The sequence below is a fragment of the Protopterus annectens genome, chromosome 17.part0, assembly GCF_019279795.1.
Source record: "Protopterus annectens isolate FY-2018-M chromosome 17.part0, PAN1.0, whole genome shotgun sequence".
Taxonomy (NCBI): domain Eukaryota; kingdom Metazoa; phylum Chordata; order Ceratodontiformes; family Protopteridae; genus Protopterus; species Protopterus annectens.
In genome coordinates this window covers 368,601,855-368,626,680 of record NC_056751.1, presented here as the reverse complement: position 1 = coordinate 368,626,680, position 24,826 = coordinate 368,601,855, and the positions used below count along the sequence as shown (strand labels likewise).

At 39.1% G+C, this 24,826-nt stretch overlaps 1 non-coding gene across 1 annotated transcript; it reads left to right on the top strand.

The window, feature by feature from the left end:
- Positions 1 to 216: 216 nt before the first annotated feature.
- TRNAI-AAU lies at positions 217 to 290 on the top strand. Its single transcript has one exon. It is a non-coding gene; the product is annotated as a tRNA-Ile (tRNA).
- The last annotated feature ends 24,536 nt before the right edge of the window (positions 291 to 24,826 follow it).

Sequence of the window (24,826 nt, the reverse complement as noted above, 5' to 3'; positions counted from 1 at the left end):
AATTTCTCAGTTTCAAAATGAAAAGTGATGGCAAACAACCTATCTGATGTGATGATGACCCAGCATGATATGGGGTCAACAAAATGGTAGTGGCATCACATGGAAAGAAACAATCCTCACTTTTGGCAAGCCAGTTCCTGATAAAAATGAAGACAAGCAATTTTTATATTTCAAGAGTGACAGGTGTACAAATGTATGCGTGATCTTCAGGAATGGGGCCAGTTAGCTCATCTGGTTAGAGCATGGTGCTAATAATGCCAAGGTCATGGGTTTGATCCCCATACGGGCCAGCTACCATCACATCTGAAATGGCTTAATGGTAAATCACTTTGGCTATAGTGTGCAGGGTCCAGGATTTGAGACTTGTAGGGTGAGCCACTGTGGAAGAACCCATTAGCAATTGTCAGAAGGTTATATCCTGAGTAGAAGAGCTGTGCAGATAAAAGAATTTGACAGCTGCAGATCTTAAGGAACTCCAAATAGTTGAAGATGCTGTCTCCCAATAGGGTGGGGGTCAAATGTTATCTTCAGGGGATAGAGTTCTGAAGGGTCACCCAGAATAGTCATGTGAAACAGAGTGTCAAAGCCAATAGAAGGTATGTTAAAATGATCATAGGTACCAAGGTGATTAAAACGTTACAGAGTGGGATACAGGGAAAGGTGAACTCAAAAGTGTAGATATAACAGAGATATACTATACCTAGGGAATTTCCTTAGTAAAGTATGCAAAATCCAAAAGGTAAAGTCCAGGAAATGAGAGACGTAGAAAGAATGATGCTCAAAAAAAAAAAAAAACTTCCCCAGACTGTATATTACACCATATACCATCAGTTCCTGGCACTGGATGCTGAGAAGACTGGCCAGAAGAATGAAGTTTCTGGACTCCATTTGCTGAACTGTGGGAACCACAGTGCAGTTCTTGTTCATATGTATTAGGAATGCTATGCCCCCCATCACATGGAAGTTGGAGATTTGGGGGTGAGAAATGAAAGGTTAATGGAGTTGTACTGGAAATAATTCAGTTACCCTTATGGGCAACATACCTTATGCAGTAATCAGGAACTGTAATGGAATTAGTGCTATGGCTTTGGAGGGCTCCCCAAGGCTTTTAAAAACCTTTGCAGAAGAACTGCACAAGAGGAAAAGACTGCTACAAATCAGATACATATCCAGAAGAGAAAGAAATATTTGGATGGCTTTAGCAAAATGTGGGACCTCTGTTTAGAGTGGCTAAGGACCAGAAGAATTTTCCCCAGCGAGGTCAAGGGAAAACCTATGAATGATTACAGTCAAAATGAAAGACAAAGGCAGTTATAGGATTCCACATTTAGTAACAAAGATGAAGCTTTGACAGGATAACAGAGACATGTGCCATTAATCATTATTTAAACTGCCTAAATAAAATAAGATTTATAGTTGTTCTGTATTTCAATCTCAAATTTTACAGGATAACATCTTTATGAATGTTGATAAGTTGTATCCAACAAGAATAAAGCAAATACAAATTAAGAAATCAATCAATAAAATATTGCATATTTTCACAGGCTTTCTGAAACAGTTGCTAATGTACAGAACTTTGGTGGGTGGCATGATCATAACCCAGAAAGCTATCTGCATCCTGCTGTTGTCTAAATATCACCAAAGGAACAGAAATGACAGCTTGTGGAAGAAGAGTGGAGCGTGCGCGGATGATTATTAATCACTAGCAATCTCACCTCTTAAGACACCACAGTACTGCTGATTTATTGAGAACATTAGTTGTAATCATGCAAACCAATGATCTAAGGAGAACGGATGGGGGAGTGTTCAGTGTACTACTTCACATTCATACCAGCAGAACTTGTCTGTGAGGACAGCACAGTTTAGTCAGACAGGGTGTTGGCACCAATGCTAGACATGTTAACTAATGGCTATTATCAAATAAAACAGTGTGCTCATATTAATAATCTGTGATGTAGCAGAATAAACAAGATCACTGAATACAATAAAAATAGCTGAAGTGTAATGTCTTTTCCTGTTGGATTTGCTACTTTACTGTGGTGATACACTGCTTTTCTGACAAACCACTCTGCTATACTAGACAAATGTTGCCGAAAAAAATGTGTATTTACCCATGGACTTTTTTACAACATTCTTTTAATAGGAAAGCAATCCATGGGATGTAAAAAGTTTAGTTATAGCAGCAGTAAAATTAAAAATGGTTCAGGCTTCAACGAACATTAGTACTATATGTGTGTCTACATATGTATGCGTAGGTCATATGGAAAATGTACTTACTAAGCTGTTGTGTGTGTCAATACATGGTTTCACTTCTGAATCTCAAAATACAGAAATATCGGATTTCAGTATCTCGAGACCAGAATAGCAAAACTACAGTTGATCGAAACTGCACATTGTCAAATGTTAGTTTGTTGAATCTGCAGTAGGTGTGGTGTGCTCTGTCCTTCTTTGTATGTTCAAAACCAAATAAAAAAATGGCAGAGTTATGTCCAACCTTTATTAAAACCAATACAGAGACACAAAGCTTTCAGATAAAATCCTTCTTCAGTGTGATAACAATTATACAACACAATAGTACATTTAAACTAAAAATAAAAGTCATATGACATCAACCAGCCAACCAAACAAATCCATTAATTAAATTTAATTATCCATTTTGTAATCTAATCAAGGAGCTTAAAATATCTGATCACTTTAAAAAAAGTTGTTTACGTTTTAATACAGGTTTTATGGATACCATTGTATTGATGCCAGGCATTTAATCAGCTCGTAATTTTATAATCCAGTTATATTCTTTCATTTATAAACTATTATTTTTATCTCCACCCCTCAAATTATCCTGCAACATATCAATTACTCTGAAACTAAAATTGTGTGTGTTTCCCAATTCAAAAGTATGCTTAGCTATGGCATTACTCCAAACAAGCCTATGTGAATCTGATCTGTGCTCTATTATATGTCTGCATAGCTTTCTCCTCGATTTCCCCACATAGAAGCTAGCACACAAAGTACAAGTAGCTAAATATACTATATTAGATGTATTACAAGTAGTTGTCCTTAAAGAAATATAATTTTTTTGTGTGCTGGGATGTATAAATGTATTATCTGTGCAAATGGTATTATATACTGAGCAATTCATACAGGGAAAAGTTCCCATTCTATTAAATTATATCTTTCTCCTATGTGTATTCATATCTTTGTAGCATAATTTGTTTCTTAAATTAGTACAATTCGTATATCCAAACAATGGACATGATGGTATAATATTATTTAACTCGGTTAAGGCTCTTAATATGCCTCAACTATTAGTTATTATTTTCTTCACTTCAGATGTACATCTACTATGGGTGATAATATAACGCAAACAGTTAGCATTTCTAGTTGTACCAAAATCAGAAACTGAATTAGAAACAGCACTAGAAAAATAGGGCTTAGCTTTATTATGTCTTAAACTAAGTATATTAGCTTACTCTTCTAATAACATGCTCTGTTCATATCCTCGTTCTTGAAATTCTACAGCCATATTATGCAATTGTTCAACACAAACATTATCTTTAGTATTCAAATGACTAGCCCAAAAGTATTGGCTTCTGACTATACCCGGAAAGTTATGCAAAGGATGCATATTTTTCCTATGCAAATATTTATTTTTGTGTACAGGTTTCTTACATATGCTAGTATCTAAATGTCTGCTGTTCCATGTTAAGCGTACATCTAAAAAATCTATTTCAGTTGTGGAACTTGTCATTTCAAATTTCAAAAAAATCAGTTGTTGAATTTAAGTAAACAAGAAATTCTTTTAAATTATCCTGTGATCCTGCCCAAATAAAAAACACGTTGTCTACAAAATGTTTGCAAAATTTAACTTCAGTCCTGAAATTAGCAGGGCCATTATGAATGTAGGTCTCTTCCCATTCACTAAATGCCAAATTTGCATAAGTATTAGCGATGGAAATACCCATCGCTACTCCTGTTTGTTGATGGTATATTTCTTCGTCAAAAATAAATACATTGTTGCTAAGTACAATATCTAGAAGTTTGCACAAGGTTTATACTTCTCTTCCTCTATATTTATTGTGTCTACATAGAATATTCCTAATAGCATCTACGCCATAACCATTAGGGATTACAGTGAACAGTGATTTAATATCTAACGTAACAAATGTAAGCATATATAAATCATCACTCTGTTGCCATTCAAATAATTTATTCAAAAAATCACCAGTGCCCTTGATGTAACTCTTCACATATACCAATAATTCACCAAGTATGTGTTGTAGATAGAGCAAGATTGGCTATGTTAACCAGCCCCTCCCAGAGACTATTGGCCTCATGGGAGGCGGGGGGGGGTTGAAAAGACTTATGTATATTTGGTAGGCTATATAGGACAGGAATTGTAGGACAAGAAACAGTAAAATAATTAAGTAAATCAATGGAAATATCATTCATTGTTTGTATTTCAAACATATTAATATTAACCTGACTAATGTATTTAGCAACATCACTATATGCTATTCATTTGAACACAGAATCATCAGACAATAACTCATTCATAGAGATGATATAATCAGCAATAGTTATAAAAACAATCCTCCTCCCTTATCAGCTTCTTTGATTACAATGTCATTGTTCATCTCCAGCTTTCTCAATGACTCTAGTTCAGGCTGAGATAAGTTATAAAACTATTTAAAATTGTTCTGTTTGTAGATGCTATAAAGCTGTTGTTCACATACATTGTGAAAGGCAGTAATGACACGATTACTTATAGGAATAAATGTGCTAGTTTTCTTATATCTAGCAGAACTAGTTGACTGTGAGTCTTTGAAAATTAATTTCAGATTCCTTTTCCTAGTTAAGATTTTTAAGTCAGCAAGAGTGTTTACTTTCTGAGACAGTATAAACTTCATACATTTTCTTACCAGGGACATATTAGCATTTGTCAGTTCTAAATTAGACAAATTAAAAACAGGATAATCACTATTCAGTATCTCTTCATTCTGTTCCATGTTTGTAAACCTCCACTCACTTCCCTCATTCTCTTCCTGCTGGTAGACCACCCTCTCGATGTATCTCATTCCAATTGGTTATTTTCACCAGTAGGTTCAATTGGATCATCGAGGGAGCTCGGCGAAAATGCTGTAGATCATTCGTTGATTCCGTTACTGCAGTTAGGTCTGTAGGGGCGGTATGCGCAGAATCTTTGCTGGTGTTCGAGCCTTGTTCAATATTAACAGTATCAGGCCTATTATTTATAACACCAGAAGACATTCTGGTGTTTGATTCAATTATAGAAGAAGAGGTAAAGTTGTCAATCTCATACATAGAGCCTTGTGGTAGTATATTGGCTCGATTCAGAGCTTTACTGTCATTGTTTTTGGTGTCATTATCTTTGGGCCATGAAAAAATATTGCCCGAGTGAAAATCATTCATATCTCGATTATGTTTATGTCTTTTTGTGCCTCTAAGTTTTGGCAAGAGCTGATAATCTTTCAAGCATAGTATTATAGGCATTAATATAATTGTTAAAGGATGGTAAGATGGATAACTCACCCTCTAACTTAACAATTTCTTCCTGCATATTCATCCCCATGCTTGAGAAAAATTGGTTCATCAGGGCCATATAGTCGAACCCTAGTTTTAAATTCAGTTCTTGCCATCTTTTAAGGGGTTCTAGGTACTTATTACCATATGATGGAATCATTAGTACCCGTAAAAAACAAGTCCCATTGTAGGTAGGCACTAAAACTGAGTCGCTGCTATTGCAGTCTCTTGAAAGATTGAACCTTGTATTCCAAAATTTTAATACGCTGTGCACATAAATCCTCTGGACAGGTAGTACATAAGGACTAACCATTTACAATACAGTCAGTTCCTAGTAAAAATAGATTTGCTGTTCAGATAAGATGGCATTTAGTAATATATTACCAGTGGTAATTGTTCTTCCTATGGTTGGCTGGAACATTTTTGACTCCAAATGCTAACGGAAATCACAGACGTAAGTAAAAACACCAAACCAAAAGGATTAGAAGACCATGATGAGCTCACCATTACCGAAATACAGTCCAAAACCAAATGAAAAAATGGCAGAGTTATGTCCAATTTTTATTAAAACCAATAGAGAGACACAAAGCTTTTGGATAAAATCCTTCTTCAATGTGATAACAATTATACAACACAATAGTACATTTAAACTAAAAATAAAAGTCATATGACATCAACCAGCCAACCAAACAAATCCATCAATTAAATTTAATTATCCATCTTGTAATCTAATCAAGAAGCTTAAACTATCTTATCACTTTAAACAAAGTTGTTTACTTTTAATACAGTTTTTTTGGATACCACTGTATTTATGCCAGGCATTTTATCAGCTCGTAATTTTATAATCCAGTTATATTCTTTCATTTCTAAACTATTATTTTTATCTCCACCCCTCAAATTATCCTGCAACATATCAATTACTCTGAAACTAAAATTGTGTGCGTTTCCTAATTCAAAAGTATGCTTAGCTATGGCATTACTCAAAACAAGCCTACATGTATCTGATCTGTGCTCTGTTATATGTTCGTGTAGCTTTCTCATAGATTTCCCCATGCAGAAGCTAGGACACGAATTACAAGTAGCTAAGTATACTATATTAGATGTATTACAAGTAGCTGTCCTTAAAAAATTAAAAATGTTTTGTGTGCTGGGATGTATAAATGTATTATCTGTGCAAATGGTATTATATACCAAGCAATTCATAGAGGGAAAAGTTCCCATTCTATTAAATTATATCTTTCTCCTATGTGTATTCATATCTTTGTAGCATAATTTGTTTCTTAAATTAGTACAATTCTTATATCCAAACAATGGACATGATGGTATAATATTATTTAACTCGGGTAAGGCTCTTAATATGCCCCAACTATGTTATTATTTTCTTCACTTCAGATGTACATCTACTATGGGTCGCAATATAACGCAAACAGTTAGCATTTCTAGTTGCACTAAAATCAAAAACCGAATTAGAAATAGCAGTAGAAAAATAGGGCTTAGCTTTATTATGTCTTAAACTAAGTATATTAGCGTTCTCTTTGTTGAAATTCTACAGCAATTGTTCAACACAAACATTATATTTAGTATTCAAATGACTAGCCCAAAAGTGCTGGCTTCTAACTATACCCGGAAAGGTATGCCTAGGATGCATACTTTTTCTATGTAAATATTTATTTTTGTATACAGGTTTCTTATATATGCTAGTATCTAAATGTCTGTTGTTCCATGTTAGGCGTACATCTAAAAAATCTATTTCAGTTGTGGAACTTGTCATTTCAAATTTCAAAAAATCAGTTGTCAAATTTAAGTAAACAAGAAATTATTTTAAATTATCCTGTGATCCTGCCCAAATAAAAAAAACATGTCATCTACAAAACGTTTGTAAAACTTAACTTCAGTCCTGAAATTAGGAAGGCCGTTATGAATAAAGGTCTCTTCCCATTCACTAAGTGTCAACTTTGCATAAGTATTAGTGATGGAAGCACCCATCGCTACTCCTGTTTGCTGATGTTATATTTCTTCATTAAAAATAAATATGTTGTTACTAAGTGCAATATCTAGAAGTTCACACAAGGTTTCCATTTCTCTTCCTCTATATTTATTGTGTCTACATACAATATTCCTAATAGCATCTATGCCGTAACCATTAGGGATTACTGTGAAGAGGGATTTAATATCTAACATAACAAATGTAAGCATATATAAATCATCATTCTGCTAATGAAAGACAATGAATCTGCTATTTCTAATTTGGTTTCTGATTTTAGTACTGTGAAGATTGGGGGAAGATAGGTGAAGGCTGCCAGCCTAGCCAGATAGAATTTTGGAAATAATTCTGTCATCTGTAAATATTAATGTAAACCACAGGCTTGTGTCTTAAATGGTGAAAATAGTGTTACATGTGGAACTGAAAGAAATTTAACAACAGTGCACTCTACTGACCAAGTAAAGTATTTTGTGACCCTTTGATATTAAAACTCGGAGCCAATAAGTCTAGAGTGAGGCATCCTGCCTACTGTTTTAAAGCCAGAGTTAATGGCCAGAACTTGCATGCATAAATTTCCTTTATTACTCTGGTTTCTGCCCAGAGGTGAAGAATGCAAATGTAGTTTCTGTTAACCTGGGAACCCAGGGAAGTGTGAAGAATGATGTAATGTGAACCAGGAATGTGATTTTAAAAACAGAGAATCAGAGAGCATTAAGCATTTTTGTCTTGACCATCCAACTCACCAGCACTGTCTTGCTTTATATGTAAGTTTATCTTAGACATGTGTTTTCTCTTAGAATGAGCTAGAAACTAGAAAGATTAGACTAATTGTTTTTATGTGATGTCAGAACTGTGCTACTGAATTATTTTAAGTATTTCTCTGTGATCTCTGAACTATTGACTAGCACTGTGTAGTAAAAAGTATTGTCTTGTGTTTTGATTATTTGCTATTAAATATTTTTAAACCATTTCAACTGTGGCTGTTTTTGTAGAGAGAATTTACTTGCATGCCTTTGGTAAAATTGTACAAAGCCATTCCAATAGCTTTAGCCCAGGCTATACTACCAATTGGATAATAATATTGCATAGTAATAATTGGACACCCTTTAAGGGTCTTTGAGTAACTGATAAATATTAGTGGGTGGTGGCAGCTGGTACTACCATATAGTCTGGGAAAAAGGGGCACAGCTGGAGAACCTGTGCCAGCCTTCCCCAGAAGTGTATGTGTGGTTGTATAAACTCTTCTCAAAGTGTGTGTGTGTGTGTGTGTGTGTGTGTGTGTGTGTGTGTGTGTGTGTGTGTGTGTGTGTGTGTGTGTGTGTGTGTGTGTCAGCTACTTGGGCAGGGACATGAAGCACTGGTTGGACAGAGAGGGTGCTGGAGGTTTTAGCTTGCCCACTAGGCTGAGATCTGGACCCTATAGCTGTGCCAGTGGGGAGTCTTATTGGGGACCTGGATAGCAAGAAAGCGACCAGCCCCAGACTGACTGTGATCTCTGTGTGCTCTTAAGGGAAATTGCACTTTACTGTGTGTATTTGTTATCCTTTCCTTCTATATGAGACACCCCTCACTGGTGTTAGTGTTGAGGATTGAGGCTCCTTGATTGCTGGGCCAGGGCATGGGTATCACATATTAGTTGTTTGGCAGTGGTGAGATATCCACACCACATATTAATTGGATGGCAAATACTAATTGGCTTGTAGTGGTGTAGGTAGAGTGAATTCCTGTAGCTGGTGTATAGTGAGGTCTGAAGGTGCTTTGTGCTCTAAATCAGCCACGCAGTAAATACTCAGAGTTCATAGGTTCATATGTAGGTACTAGGCTATCAGCACAAGGGCCTACATAAGCCTAGCCAACAAGGTTCCCTGGTGTACGGCACCCAAGAAAGTTATTTTCCTGTGCCACTGTCGAGCAGAGACATAGAAGTGATCCCCGGGGTGTATTTCCTATTTCCCATCCACTCATCAAGATTTTTCTTGAAGAGTGCTAATGAAGAACTTTGCTTGACAGATGGGTAGCTTGTTCCAGAGTATGGGAAGTCTCTTGGATGGGAATCTATCCCTCCAGCATGTCCTGTTTATTGTGGTGACAAGGTTTAGGTCCCTAGGGCATGTAGCTTGGAGGAAATGGGAGTTCAGATCACAATTGTTTTATTTCTTTTGTTAGCTTAGTTAGTCAGGGTGAGCAGGCAGCATGTCAGCAGAGGAGTATGGAAAGCTAACAAGGAGCCAGCTGGTGGAGATGTGCCAGACTAGGGGACTGGTGCATGGAAACCTGACTAAGGCAGACCTGATTGCAGCCTTGGTTACAGCTGCATCAGAAAACAGCAACCAGGAGGACAATCAGGCTGGCAGTGGAGATATAATACCGTCGGAGAATGGATAGCTCAACCTTTCTGCAGAGGACTTAAACATCCATATGGAGCTAAAGAGACTTGAGTTGGAGGCCAGGTGTGTGGAAACAGAAGCAACTGAGAGACTGAGGTGTCTAGAGAGTGAGGACAATGAGAAACTGTGATGTTTGCATGCTGAGAAGAATGAGAAACTGCTATGCCTGGAAGTTGAGGAAAAGGAGAAGCAGAGGCAGCATGAGAAGGAGATGCTGACTCTTCACCAGAGTCATAGAAGAAATGGGGAAGGGAGTAACTGGACCCCAGAAGCACAAAAGGTCAGTAAATTTCTTCCACAGTTTAAAGAGGGGGGATAATTTTGACAGTTTCATTCATGTTTGAGAGGGTATGCAAACAGTATAGTGTTGACCAAAGACTCTGGGTACGGTTCCTGACCCCCTTAATCCACGGAAAAGCTGCAACTGTTTTGTCAAAAATGTCTGACATTGCATGTTCTGATTATACTGCTGTTAAAAATCACTTGTTAGAATTGTTTAAGCTAACACCTGTAACGTATAGGAAAATGTTTTGTGAGCATAGATGCAAGGCAGATGAAAGTGTGTGTGAATATGTTGCTGAACTGGGCACTTATTTCCATAAGTGGGTGAGTGGATGTCAGGTCACCACTTTTGAAGGACTGGCAGACCGTTTGGTGAGGGAACAAGTCCTTAGCACTTTGCCTGAGGACATGAGGATCTGGTTAGCTGATAGACAATGTGCTACTTCAGCTGAACTGGGGAAGAAGGGAGACATATACCTGGCAAGCAGGGCAGCACTGCACAGGAAAGGTACCCCCAGTACTGCTCATGGGTCTAAAGGAACCCAGGGTGAGCATCACAGACTGCCCCAACAGAATCTGCCAGTAGCAGGGGAAGCCACTAGTCCAGGTACATGGTCAGGAGCTAGGGTTAAATTTTTGAATGCAACCAGTGGGGCCATGTGGCATACAGGTGTCCACAGAGGCAAGGTGGGGAACAAAAGGTGAGGGAACCAGTAAGTGGAAAGACAAAATGCCAATAGTAGGTTGTCTTGGGACAACAAGGGTACCACACTACCCCCAGAGGTTATATCCTATTGTAGTGAATGGCAAAGAGGCCATTGCCAAGAGAGACACACAGCCTCTGATATAACCATTGTAAAGCCTGCAATGGTTACAGAGGAGCACTACTTGCCTGGGCAGTCTATTCCAGTCAGGGCTTTAGGAGGGATCCCATTCCAAATACCTTTGGTTAGAGTTCACCTTGACTGGGAGGGTGGAAAAGGAAGACAGCACGTAGGTGTGTTTGAGGATATACATGCAGATGTCCTGACAGGGAATAATTTTGATACTGCAGTACCCTGTGCTTGTGCAGTTACATGCAGTCAGGCTTGGAGACAAGCAGGTAACAAAGCAGTTAGCCTGGGTGAGACCCAGACAGACTGCATACTTGCAGCCAGGACTGGTGAGGTGCTTACTTCAGGGCAGGAACTACCCTGTAGCAGTGAGAGTGAAGGTGAGCCACAGTTGCTTGGGGGTACTAGTGGTCCCTTGGACAGAGTTACTGCAAAGGTAGAGGTGAGTAGGAGTACCCAGGCTGACAGTGAGGCACCACTGTCAGAGGATGCCAGACTTCCTGTGGAAGGGGAGCTGGGAAGGGTTACAAGGAGCGAGTTGAGACAGGCTCAGCTCTTAGAAGGTGAAAGAGTACAGCAGTTGGTAGTGCCTAGAGCCTACCGCCTGGCACTTCTAGCCATAGCCCATGATATTCCCTTTGCAGGTCATATGGGCATAAAACGTACAAAGAGGCAAATTATGCAGAACTTCTATTGGCCTGGAATTTCCAGAGATGCAACAGGGTACTGCAGGGCCTGTGAGCAGTGCCAAAAGGTAGGCAGGGCATGAGACAAGGTGAGAGCCCCTTTGATGCCTTTGCCTGTGATTGAGGAGCCATTTCAGAGGGTAGCTATGGATATTGTGGGTCCTCTGAGTACCCCAAGTTCCACAGGGAAAAAGTATATCCTAGTGGTAGTGGATTATGCTACATGATACCCTGAGGCAGTGGTTTTGTCCTCCACTGAGGCAGAGAAGGTGGCAAATGCTTTGTTAGAGATTTTCAGCAGGGTAGGTTTCCCAAAAGAAATACTGACAGACAGAGGTGCCAATTTCACATCAGACCTGCTGGCTTGCCTGTGGAGGTCCTGTGGGGTGAAGCATATGAAGACCACCCCTACCATCCCCAGACTAATGGCCTTGTTGAGAGGTTAAACTCTACAACCAAGTCCATGCTACGGGCATTTGCAGATCAGTTTAAGAGGGAGTGGGACAAATATTTGCCCCATCTGTTGTTTTCTTACAGAGAGGTTCCCCAGGAATCCACAGGTTTTTCACCCTTTGAGTTGCTGTATGGGCATAGGGTGAGGGGACCTCTAGATTTAATTTGAGATGAGTGGGAAGGTGAGTGTGAGTCTCACAAGGAGTCTGTTGTGGCATATGTCCTACACCTCAGGACAAGGCTCAAGGAACTCATGGGCTTGGCCCAGGAGAATCTGGTAGAAGCCCAACAACAGAAAAAGGTGTGGTATGACAGGAATGCTCAAGCTAGAGAGTATGCTGTCGGGCATCAGGTAGTGGTTCTCATTCCTGTCAGACACAACAAGCTGCAAGCAGCTTGGGAGGGACCCTACAAGGTGGTAAGAAAGCTAACTGATGTTAATTACATGGTGGAACTGCTAGGCAAAAGGCAGGAGCACAAACTGTACCATGTTAACATGATGAAACCTTACCAGGATAGGGAGCCCCTTGTGCTGAGCATTTGCAGTGGATTGCAGGAGGAGTCTGAGGGAGATCTGGGGACTGATCTCCTCAGTAAGATTCGGGCTGACACCTCAGTGGAAGGGGTAGCAATGTTCCGGCAGCTATCTCCTACCCAAGTTCGAGAAGTCCGAGCAGTGTTGCAGGAATTTGGGGACATGTTCACTGGGAAACCAGGGTGCACTCACCTGGAACTACACCAGGTGGATATAGGACCCCAAAGGCCTATTAGGGAGGTCCCTTAGAGAGAGTGCCTGAGAGAGTCAAACAGACTCTGAGGGAGGAGGTACAGGAGATGTTGGAACTAGGGGTGATTCAAGAGTCCAACAGTCCCTGGGCCTCCCCAGTAGTGCTGGTGCCAAAGAAGGATGGCAACACCAGGTTCTGTGTGGACTACAGGAAATTAAATAGTTACACAGAGTCAGATGCTTACCCCATGCCTAGGACAGATGAGGTCCTAGAGCAGCTGGGTGGGGCTAAGTATCTTACAACCATTGATCTTACCAAGGGTTACTGGCAGGTGCCCTTGACTCCCAGTGCTAGAGAAAAGTCATCCTTTGTGAATCCTTTTGGTTTGTATGCGTTCCCAAAGATGTCCTTTGGGATGAACAATGCCCCAGAAACTTTCCAGAGGCTGGTAGATCATATCCTAGCAGGAGTAGGAGGGTTTCCCCTTGCTTACCTAGATGATATTGCCATCTACAGCCCTTCCTGGCCAGAGCACCATCAGCATGTTAGGGAGGAGCTGGGCAGACTACAGAGGGCAGGGTTGACCATTAAGCTGAGCAAATGTCAAGTGGGTATGGCAGAGGTCTCCTACCTAGGACATAGAGTGGGGAGTGGTAAGATAAGGCCAGAACCTGCCAAAGTGGAAGCCATTCAGGCATGGCCTGCACCTGTTAGCAAAAATCAGGTGAGGGCATTTTTTAGGGACAGCAGGGTACTACAGAACATTAGTCCCCGATTATAGTACTATAGCTGCTCCCCTCACAGACCTGACAAGGAAGAACAGGCCAGATATGGTAGTATGGACCCCAGCATGTGAGCAGGCATTCCAGAAGCTTAAAGAAGCTTTGGGAGGACCCCCTGTGTTAGCCAGTCCAGATTACAGCAAAGAATTTGAACCATGGGGTGGGGGCTGTACTTAACCAGATTTCTTCAGAGGAAGAAGAGTACCCAGTGGTTTATCTCAGTCGTAGGCACCAACCCAGGGAGGAATTCTATGCAGTTGTAGAAAAAGAATGTCTAGCCATAGTGTGGGCACTGCAGAAACTTCAGCCTTATCTGTATGGAAGGAAATTCACTGTTATGACAGATCACACCCCCTAACATGGTTAAACAGAGCCAGCCAGCAAAATGCCAAGTTGCTAAGATGGAGCCTGGAGTTGCAAGCATATATGTCCATGCATCACCACAGTGGGATTAGCAATGCCAATGCAGATGGGCTGTCAATACAGGGAATGGGGTAAGGTATACCCAGATAGACCTAACTCCATCAAGCAGTGTTTTTCAAGGGTCACTTGAAAAACTAGCTTGAGTTCTCCAGGGGGTGATATGTGAAGATTGGGTAAAGATAGGTGAAGGCTGCCAGCGTAGCCTGATAGAATCTTGGAGATAATTCTGTCATCTGTAAATATTAATGTAAACCACAGGCTTGTGTCTTAAATGGTAAAAATAGTGTTACATGTAGAACTGAAAAAAATGTAACAGTGCACTCTACTGACCAAGTAAAGCATGTTGTGACTCTTTGATATTAAAACTCGGACCCAGTAAGTCTAGAGTGAGGCATCATGCCTATTGTTTTAAGGTCAGAGTTAATGGCCAGAATTTGCATGCATAAATGTCCTTTATTGCTCTGGTTTCTGCCCAGAGGTGAAGAATCTAAATATAGTTTCTGTTAGCCTGGGAACCCAGGGAAGTGTGAAGAATGATGTAATGTGAACCAGAAATGTGATTTTAAAAACAGAAAGAATCAGAAAGCATTAAGCATTTTTGTTTTGACCATCCAACTCACCAGCACTGTCTTGCTCTATATGTAAGCTTATCTTAGACTTGTGTTTTCTCTTAGAAAGAGATAGAAACTAGAAAGATTAGACTAAGTGTTTTTCTGTGATTAAAATCTGTATCGGCAAGCCAAGCCAAATAATTCCAGGAGAATGGATCCAACCACGTATCAAGCGTTTATTCAAGCAATATAAAACAGCAATAAAAGTTAAGCGCTTTCATCAGTATAAAATGACTTCATCAGAACATTATGTCTAAAAACACTTGCCCTTAAATAGTTTAAAAGCCCGCCTTTAACCTCAATTATTCAATTATTTACAACCTTATCTTAAACAGATAAACACTTCACATCTATTTGTGTTCACACAGTATATGCACTACTAAAATATACTATAACATGCCTCAAAATTGTGTTTTACCATATATGTATAGATTTCATTTGCTGATATCAAATTAAATATATAATATATTTAGTTCCAATAATATTTTATAATGAGATGTTTGTTTGTGTGTTTTATGTCCCTATAAGGGGTTTGGTAGGTATCAGTTCATTAAGTCCAGGTAGTGTAGCTGCATTAAGTCGTATCTGCCATTTCACTTCTTTTTCTCCCACTACTGCCTTTATATTGCCCCCTCTGGGATTTGGTTTAACCACTTCCAAGATTGCAAATTTGAAACCTGTACACCCTAGGTTGTTTAACAAATGTCGTGATAATGCATTGTTAATTTCACATTTTCTAATGCAATACAAGTGGTCATAAATTCTATTTTTAAAGTGACAATCTGTTTTTCCTACATAATAATTCATGCAGGTGTCACATATTGCTATATAAATCAAGTGTTGTGTTTCACAATTACCATGGCTTAACCATACCTTACTTTTGATTTTATTTTTTAAGATGATAAATTCTTTTTCAAAAATATATCTGCAATAATTGCAGTTTCCACACTTCTTAGTGCCTTTTTTCCTATTCTTATCATTCCTTTGAAAATTATATTTAAGCTCTATCATCCTTTTTAAGTTAGTGCCTGTTTTATATACAAACTGTGGTCTAATGGGTATCCTATCTTTGATGGCATCATTACTAGTTAAAATATTCCAGTTATTGGTAATAGTATCATTAACCTTTTTACTATATTTTCCATATTTTAGTACACATGCTTTAGTAAATTTGTCATCCATGTTGTCCTTATGTGTATTAGCATCATTGCTGATGCCATTGCTTTTCTGTAGGCCAATGCCTAATAAGGGTGGATATTTCTTACCCCATTCATTCGATACATATGCAGTTATATCATTAACTAGTTCAGTAGGATATCCTTTTTCCTTAAAAAGCTTAGCAATAAAGGACAATTCACTTAACATTTCATGTTTAAGTGATGTCATCCTAGCAGCTCTTATACATTGTCCTTTCACTATACTGCGTTATGTTTGATAGGAATGGGCACTATCATAATGGAGATATCCATTACTAAAGGTCGTCTTTCTATGTATTTTGGACTGAAATGATGCCCCATCATTATATACATATACATCCAAATAGTTGATTCATTGGGTATCAAACTGACATGTAAACCTAAGGTAGTCAGTTGTTTGATTGATATAACACATAAAGTTGTTTAACTCTAGTACATCTCCAGTCCAAAGGACAAAGATGTCATCCAGGTATCGGACGTATGTTCTAATATATGACTTCCAATCAAAGTTCAATATGTATTCCTCCTCCCAGTCCAGTAATACAAGATTTGCATACATGGGGGCACACGCTGCCCCCATAGCCACTCCTGTTGTTTGCCTATAGTACTCTCCTTCATAGTAGATGTAATTGAAGTCAAGTACTATGTCCATAAATGTTGTGAGTAAAGAAATCTCTTCTTGGTGTAAACCACTATATTTCCATATGCTATCCATAAATCTATTTAGACCTTCATTCTTGGGAATGCATGAAAAGGGGTCTTGTATGTCAATAGTGACAAAAATTAGCTCTGGACTCCATAACTCTTGTTTAAATATTCCCAAGAATTCCCATGAGTCTTTCATGATATGTTTGATGGTGCTGTACATGTGTTTAAGTTTATAGTCTATAACTTTACCAAATGGAAAGACTTTGCTATCACTCCCTGATATTATAGGTCTAAATGGGGGGTCTGCTAAGTTTTTATGTATCTTGGGGATGCCTTTAATTGTAGCCAATATGGGGAAATCAACCTTGAGGAATTTATACAATTCTTCATCAATTCTGTTATCTAACAAAAATTCCTCTACGTATGAATCTATTCTACTATAGGCTATATTTACTTGATTAAGTGAAGATACCTCATACTGTAGAGGATTATTAAGCAAATCAAATATTTTGCTGTTATATTTATCCTGATCGTATAGTACAATTCCTCCCCCTTTGTCCGTAGGCATAATCCTGATGTTATTCTCATTTAATGACTCAAGAACTAAGTTGACTTGACTATGTATCAATGAGTCTCTTTGATTATACTTAAGTTTTTTATATAGCTTATAAATGTCAGTATTAATAACATTCTCAAAGGAAAGCAAGGTCTTATCCATAGGGGGGGGTGAATGAGCTCTTTTTTCTTAATTCAACGATACTTTTTTGGGAGGTAGTATTATTGAAAAATATCCCTAAGTTGAGTTTCCTTAGGAATAATTTAAATTCCACTAATGTGTCTGTAACATCAAATGATTTATCAGGAATATATTTCATTCCTTTGGAAAAGATGTTAACCAGTTCAGGTATAACCTCTTGTGTGCTATAATTATAGATCTTAACTTCTCCACTAGTATATTGATTATTGGATGTGACCCCTCCCATCTGGTTAATGGATTGATTTGGGGGGTTATCTGTTACCATAGTATTGTCATGATATCTATCAAATGGTTCCCCTAATGTTCCTTGTATTTGTTCCATCTGTTTGTCCTCTTCCTCTCTGTTTTACTGTCTGCCAATGATCATGTTTGCTGAATGTTTCCCCCTCCCCTAAAAAATCTTCCTCATATACACTCGAATATGTTGCTTCATGATGTCTATCATGGTGCACTTCCCCATTGGCTTCTTTATTATATTTGCCATTCCATCTATATGCATTTCCTTTTTCATATTGTAGCAAGTCTCTCTGTAGTTTTTTACACTTCCTTTCAAATACTTTTTTACAGTTGTTTTCTGCATATTCATATTGTTTACTATATAGTTTTTCCCATTGTGGAAACAACATATCCTTTTTGATTTCTTTACTCATACGTTCAACATCATGTAACAAAATGCTTATCTTTGTGTCATTACATGTAATAATGAACTGCATAAATTGTTTCCCAAAGTCATTAAACATCTCATTACACTTCTTAATATTATTCGCATTCATTTCAACCCCCATAGGTTCTTTAAAAAATCTTAGCCCCATCGGGACTATATTACTCTCTACACATTTACGCAAGTACATATTTTCCACTTGCAATACTTTTATTTTATTGAGTTTGTTACCGAAACCATAAATCATATGTTTTAAAGAACTAAAATTCTCAACCTTATCCTTACTTATGTTTTCCAAACCTTTTTTAACATTAAAGTCAAAAGGTATATGCATAAATTTGTCCGCATTAAAGTTAAAGTTATCCAAACTGTCATTGTCTCCCAAAAGGGAGTGTTTCGGTACAGTACCTTTGAACATTTTGTTGACATTTACGTTCATTTTCTCTGGGGCTGTATATGTCCGTGCAGGCAGTAGGCGTTTTGGTTTAGCCCCCGATATCAGGTATATATCCTCCTCTTGGTTACCCGACACAGTGGAAAAATTCAATACACTTTTTTGTCTAGTTGATTGTTCATGCACATCCTTCCTCGGCGTGCAGTTCAACGGGAGTGGTGAGGAATGACTTCTCTGCCCATTCGGGATCTCCTCATCACTTGCATTACCAATGGAGGAACGGGATGTCCCTAGTACGTTGTTGTAGTTAGGTTGCATAGTATTTTTTACGGAAGTAGAAGGCGGTGTAAGTAATTCAAGTAGGCGTGTGAGTTCGCCTTTGAGTATAGCCATCTCGGAGTGTATTTTATCCAGTTCTTCTCTGGTACTAGAAGAACCTAGGCCTGATATATGATACTGATGAAAGCACTTAACTTTTATTGCTGTTTTATATTGCTTGAATAAATGCTTGATACGTGGTTGGATCCAGTCTCCTGGAATTATTTGGCTAGGCTTGCCGATACAGATTTTAATTTGTTGGATTCCAGGCTCTTCATTTGTTTTTCTGTGCTGTCAGAACTGTACCACTGAATTATTTTAAGTATTTCTCTGTTATCTCTGAACTCTTGGCAAGCACTGTCTAGTAAAAAGTATTGTCTTGTGTTTTGACTATTTGTTATTAAATATTTTTAAACCCTTTCAACTGTGGCTGTTTTTGTAGAGATAAGTTAAGCTCTTTCAAGTACTTACATGCCTTTGGCAAAATTGTACAAATCCACTCCAATAGCTTTAGCCTGGGCTATACTACCAATTGGATAATAATATTGCAAAGTAATAACTGGACACCCTTTTAAGGGCCTTTGAGTAGCTGATAAATATTAGTGGGTGGTGGCAGCTGGTACTACCGTATAGTCTGGGGAAAGGGGCACAGCTGAGAACTTGTGCCAGCCTTCCCCAGGAGTGTATGTGTGGTTGTATAAACTCTTCTCAAAGTGTGTGTGTGTGTGTGTGTGTGTGTGTGTGTGTGTGTGTGTGTGTGTGTGTGTGTGTGTGTGTGTGTGTGTGTGAGAGTGTGTGTGTGAGAGTGTGTGTGTGTGTGTGAGCTACTTGGGCAGGGACACAAAGCACTGGTTGGACAGAGAGAGTGCTGGAGGTTTTAGCTTGCCCACTAGGCTGTGATCTGGACCCTATAGCTGTGCCAGTGGGGAGTCTTATTGGGGACATGGAGAGCAAGAAAGCGACCAGCCCCTGACTGACTGTGATCTCTGTGTGCTCTTAAGGGAAATTGCACTTCAATGTGTGTATTTCTTATCCTTTCCTCCTATATGAGACGCACCTCACTGGTGTTAGTGTTGAGGATTGAGGCTCCTTGATTGCTGGGCCAGGGCACAGGCGTTACAAGTACAATTAGAAATGTTAACTGTTTGCATTATATTAAGACCCATAGTAGATCTACATCTGAAGTGAAGAAAATAATTAATAATTGGGCATATTAAGAGCCCTCCCTGAGTTAAATAATATTATACCATCATGTCCATTATTTGGATATAAGAATTGTACTAATTTAAGAAACAAATAATGCTACAAAGATATGAATACACATAGGAAAAAGGTACAATTTAATAAAATGGTAACTTTTCCCTGTATGAATTGCTCGGCATGTAATACCATTTGCACAGATAATACATTTATACATCCCATCACACAAAAGATTTATAATTTTTTAAGGACAGCTACTTGTAATACATCTAATATAGTATATTTAGCTACTTGTAATTGGTGTCCTAGCTTCTGCGTGGGGAAATCTATGAGAAAACTACATGAACGTATAATAGAGCACAGATCAGATACATGTAGGCTTGTTTTGAGTAATGCCATAGCTACACATATTTTTGAATTAAGAAACGCACACAATTTTATTTTCAGAGTAATTGATATGCTGCAGGATAATTTGATGAGTGGAGATAAAAATAGTTTAGAAATGAAAGAATATAACTGGTTTATAAAATTACAAGCTGATAAAATGCCTGGCATAAATACAATGGTATCCATAAAACCTGTATTAAAATGTAAACAACTTTGTTTAAAGTGATCATATAGTTTAAGCTCCTTGATTAGATTACAAGATGGATAATTACATTTAATTGATGGATTTTTTGGTTGGCTGGTTGATGTCATATGACTTTTATTTTTAGTTTAAATGTACTACTGTGTTGTATAATTATCACACTGAAGAAGGATTTTATCCGAAAGCTTTGTACCTCTCTACTATTTTTAATAAAAGTTGGACATAACTCTACTGTTTTTTCATTTGGTTTTGGACTGTATTTTGGTAACGGCGAGCTCATCGTGGTCTTCTAGTCCTTTTGGTTTGGTGTTTTTTCTTCTGTGTATGTTGTCACTTTAAAGTTTATTGCTTTCCGGGTAGTAAACATAGCGGCTGACATGTGGTTATACTCGGAAATTCAGGTAGGTTTGTAGTTTGTCAGGGTTTTGGGTAGGCGTGGTTTGTTTTACTTTTTTGGAAAGTTTTAGAAGTCGGTTAGGGTAGGTGAGAATGAGTGTGTGTGTGTGTGTGTGTGTGTGTGTGTGTGTGTGTGTGTGTGTGTGTGTGTGTGTGTGTGTGTGTGTGTGTGTGCATGTGCAAGTATTGAAAGTGGCGAGTTTTGTATATGTGTAGTGTCTGTGTTTCTCATGAGATAAGTAAAACAGTGTGCAATGGGAGTGTAGGGCGCATTACATTATTTTTTTTTTCGCGCTAGTGCAACCTCGGAGTTTGTGTATATAAGTAGTGAGGGGGCACAGCCCCCCACATAGGGGGTGCAGGGGGGCTTGCCCCCTGCTTAAATGTATGCTAGTGTTATTTTTTTTGTTTTTTATGTCGGGGAGTGTTGGATCTTCATTGCAGTTTGTCATTTTCAATATTTTGGATGTCGGTGCTCTGTTTTTTTATTTCTGTGGACTTTCGCTATTCTGGTCTCGAAATACTGAAATTCCATACTTCAGTATTTTGAGATTCTGAAGTGAATCCATGCATGCGTGTGTGTGTGTGTGTGTGTGTGTGTGTTTACTGTGTATATATGTATGTTTGCATATATACACCCACTCAAGTATGCGAGTTACCAAGATTTCACTGACTATTTTACATCTAATAGAGGAAAGGCTAGTACAGCTAATTGAAAACCAGCTGATCTAGTTGTACAAGCCTTTTTTTTAACAAGAACAGCGGGTTATGGGAAATTTTCCCCTTCCCCACTGTAGTACAATCTCAGAGTTAGTATATATAATTAGCAGGGGGTGTGGGAGCAGCCACCCAACACTGGAAGTTCAGGGGGGCTTGTCCCTACAAAAACATAATTCTGTTTGTTTTCAATGTTTTCCCTTTCAAACATTAGATGTTTGATGGTTAGAGGTTCAATTATATGGCACACACACACACATATATATATGAAAACAGAACAATGTTCTGTGCCTCACCAAAGTCCAGTCAGATAAACCAAAGTAAATATCCAAAAAACCAATAAGACTGGACACTGCTCGAAGACCAACTCCTTCTGTTTATTGAAATTAGATACACAAATGATGAGCGCTTTCGGGCCTCTGCCCTTCATCAGATAAAGCATCTCCCAAGAACCAACATTTTAAAACAAGCACAACCAATAAAAAAACAGTAAAAATCAGTAAAAAACCCACCTACTCTTAAGGGTGGGTCTCATAGGAATGACTTCATTAAGCCCAGGACTCCTGTGTGCCATAAGCTCAATTATCCATTTAGATTCAGCTAGCTCTGTTAACTGTTTAATGTCTCCCCCTCTTTTGTTCAACTTCACATTCACTATCACTTTAAACTTGAAACTATGTGTAGGATAAGCTGCCAAATGTCTATATAATGCATTGCGTGTGTCCCCATTTCTAATTGCAGAGAGGTGCTGCAAGACCCTAACTTTAAACATACAATTGGTCTTGCCCACATAAAAACTTGTGCAGGATTGACACTCTGCCAAATAGACCACATCAGTGGTTCTGCATGTTGCTCTCCCTTTCAAATCAAACAGTCTGCCAGTCACTGGATGCACAAATACACCCCTACTATCTACATAAGCACACGCCTTACATAGCCCACATGGAAAAGTGCCCTGTTTAGTGATAGCCAGATTATCCATACTAGTCTTAGTCTTATCCCTACAAAGTAAATCTTTCAAGTTTTTATTTCTTTTATATCTAAAACCCGGTTTGTCACCTAGCATACCCTTCAAACTTACATCACTAGTCAAGATATTCCAATTCCCTCTGATCAGTGCACAAACATCACCTATATTGCTACCATAAGTTAGTGTCAACCTAGAATCATGTCCACTGGCCCTATCATGTTGTGAGCCTGTGCCTGTGTCAACGGTTCTCAGCCATGGTTTATATCTATCCTTCCTATAATTCCTACCAAACTCCATCCTGTTGTTTACCAATTTCCTATCATAACCCCTAGTATGAAAGCAGTCCATCAGGGTCCCCAACTCTTGCTCGAAGCATGCATCATCATTGCTGATTCTAGAAATCCTGGCAACCTGTCCCTGCACTATATTAGGAAATATGTGTCGAGGGTGCATGCTATCGAAAGAAAGCAAGGTGTTCTTCCAGCAGCCTTTTCTATATAAACTGGATGAAAAACCATTCTCTGTCAACTGTACCCTGACATCCAAAAAGTCAATCTGTGTGCGTGAGCTGTTAACCGTGAACCTCAAAAAAGAAGTGGTGGTGTGTAGGTAGGAGACGAAATCAGCTAAAGAATTGTCGTCCCCATCCCAAAGAATAAAAATATCGTCCACAAAACGCTTATACATCTTGATATGACCTTTCCATGACATGTTGTTCAACACCATACTCCTCTCCCAAAAGGACAGGACAAGGTTAGCATAGGTGTTGGCACAGGGGGTGCCCATGGCTATCCCCTGTGCCTGTCTATATGCTTGGTTCACACCTACAAAGACATTATTATTTAGTACCAAACCAAGCAAACCTCTTACGGTATCGATCTTAAACATGGTGATGCCTAACTCCTGCAAGAGCTCAGAAATGGCTCGTATCCCATAATCATTTCCTATGACAGTAAAAAGATTCTGGATGTCCATAGTTACCATAAGTAACTCACCGTCAGACTGTTCTAATTTATAGGCCCCTAAGCTTTTCAAAAAGTGGCCTGTGTCTGAAAGCACATTGTCCAATCTATCTAGGTACTGCCTTAACTCTGTCTCCAACCAAATCGAAATATTTTCCGTCACCCAACCTCTGCCAGACACTATAGGTCTGAGAGGTGGGTCAGTTTCTGATTTATGTATTTTTGGTAGAGCTTTAAATATAGGTGTCACTGGCTTCTCTATCATAAGAAATTTAAACAAATCTTCACTAATCAGTTAACTGTCCAAAAACTGTCGTAAATTGCCATGTACTCTCTCTATAATCCCTTTCACACCCTTTGAGTTGCTGTATGGGTGCATAGGGTGAGGGGACCTCTAGATTTAATTTGAGATGAGTGGGAAGGTGAGTGTGAGTCTCACAAGGAGTCTGTTGTGGCATATGTCCTACACCTCAGGACAAGGCTCATAGAACTCATGGGCTTGGCCCAGGAGAATCTGGTAGAAGCCCAACAACAGAAAAAAGGTGTGGTATGACAGGAATGCCTGCTTAGAGAGTATGCTGTCGGGCATCAGGTAGTGGTTCTCATTCCTGTCAGACACAACAAGCTGCAAGCACTTTGGGAGGGACCCAACAAGGTGGTAAGAAAGCTAACTGATGTTAATTACATGGTGGAACTGCTAGGCAAAAGGCAGGAGCACAAACTGTACCATGTTAACATGATGAAACCTTACCAGGATAGGGAGCCCCTTGTGCTGAGCATTTGCAGTGGATTGCAGGAGGAGTCTGAGGGAGATCTGGGGACTGATCTCCTCAGTAAGATCCGGGCTGACACCTCATTGGAAGGGGTAGCGATGTTCCGGCAGCTATCTCCTACCCAAGTTCGAGAAGTCCGAGCAGTGTTGCAGGAATTTGGGGACATGTTCACTGGGAAACCAGGGTGCACTCACCTGGAACAACACCAGGTGGATATGAGACCCCAAAGGCCTATTAGGAAGGTCCCTTAGAGAGAGTGCCTGAGAGAGTCAAACAGACTCTGAGGGAGGAGGTACAGGGGATGTTGGAACTAGGGGTGATTCAAGAGTCCAACAGTCCCTGGGCCTCCCCAGTAGTGCTGGTGCCAAAGAAGGATGGCAGCACCAGGTTCTGTGTGGACTACAGGAAATTAAATAGTTACACAAAGTCAGATGCTTACCCCATGCCTAGGACAGATGAGGTCTTAGAGCAGCTGGGTGGGGCTAAGTATCTTACAACCATTGATCTTACCAAGGGTTATTGGCAGGTGCCCTTG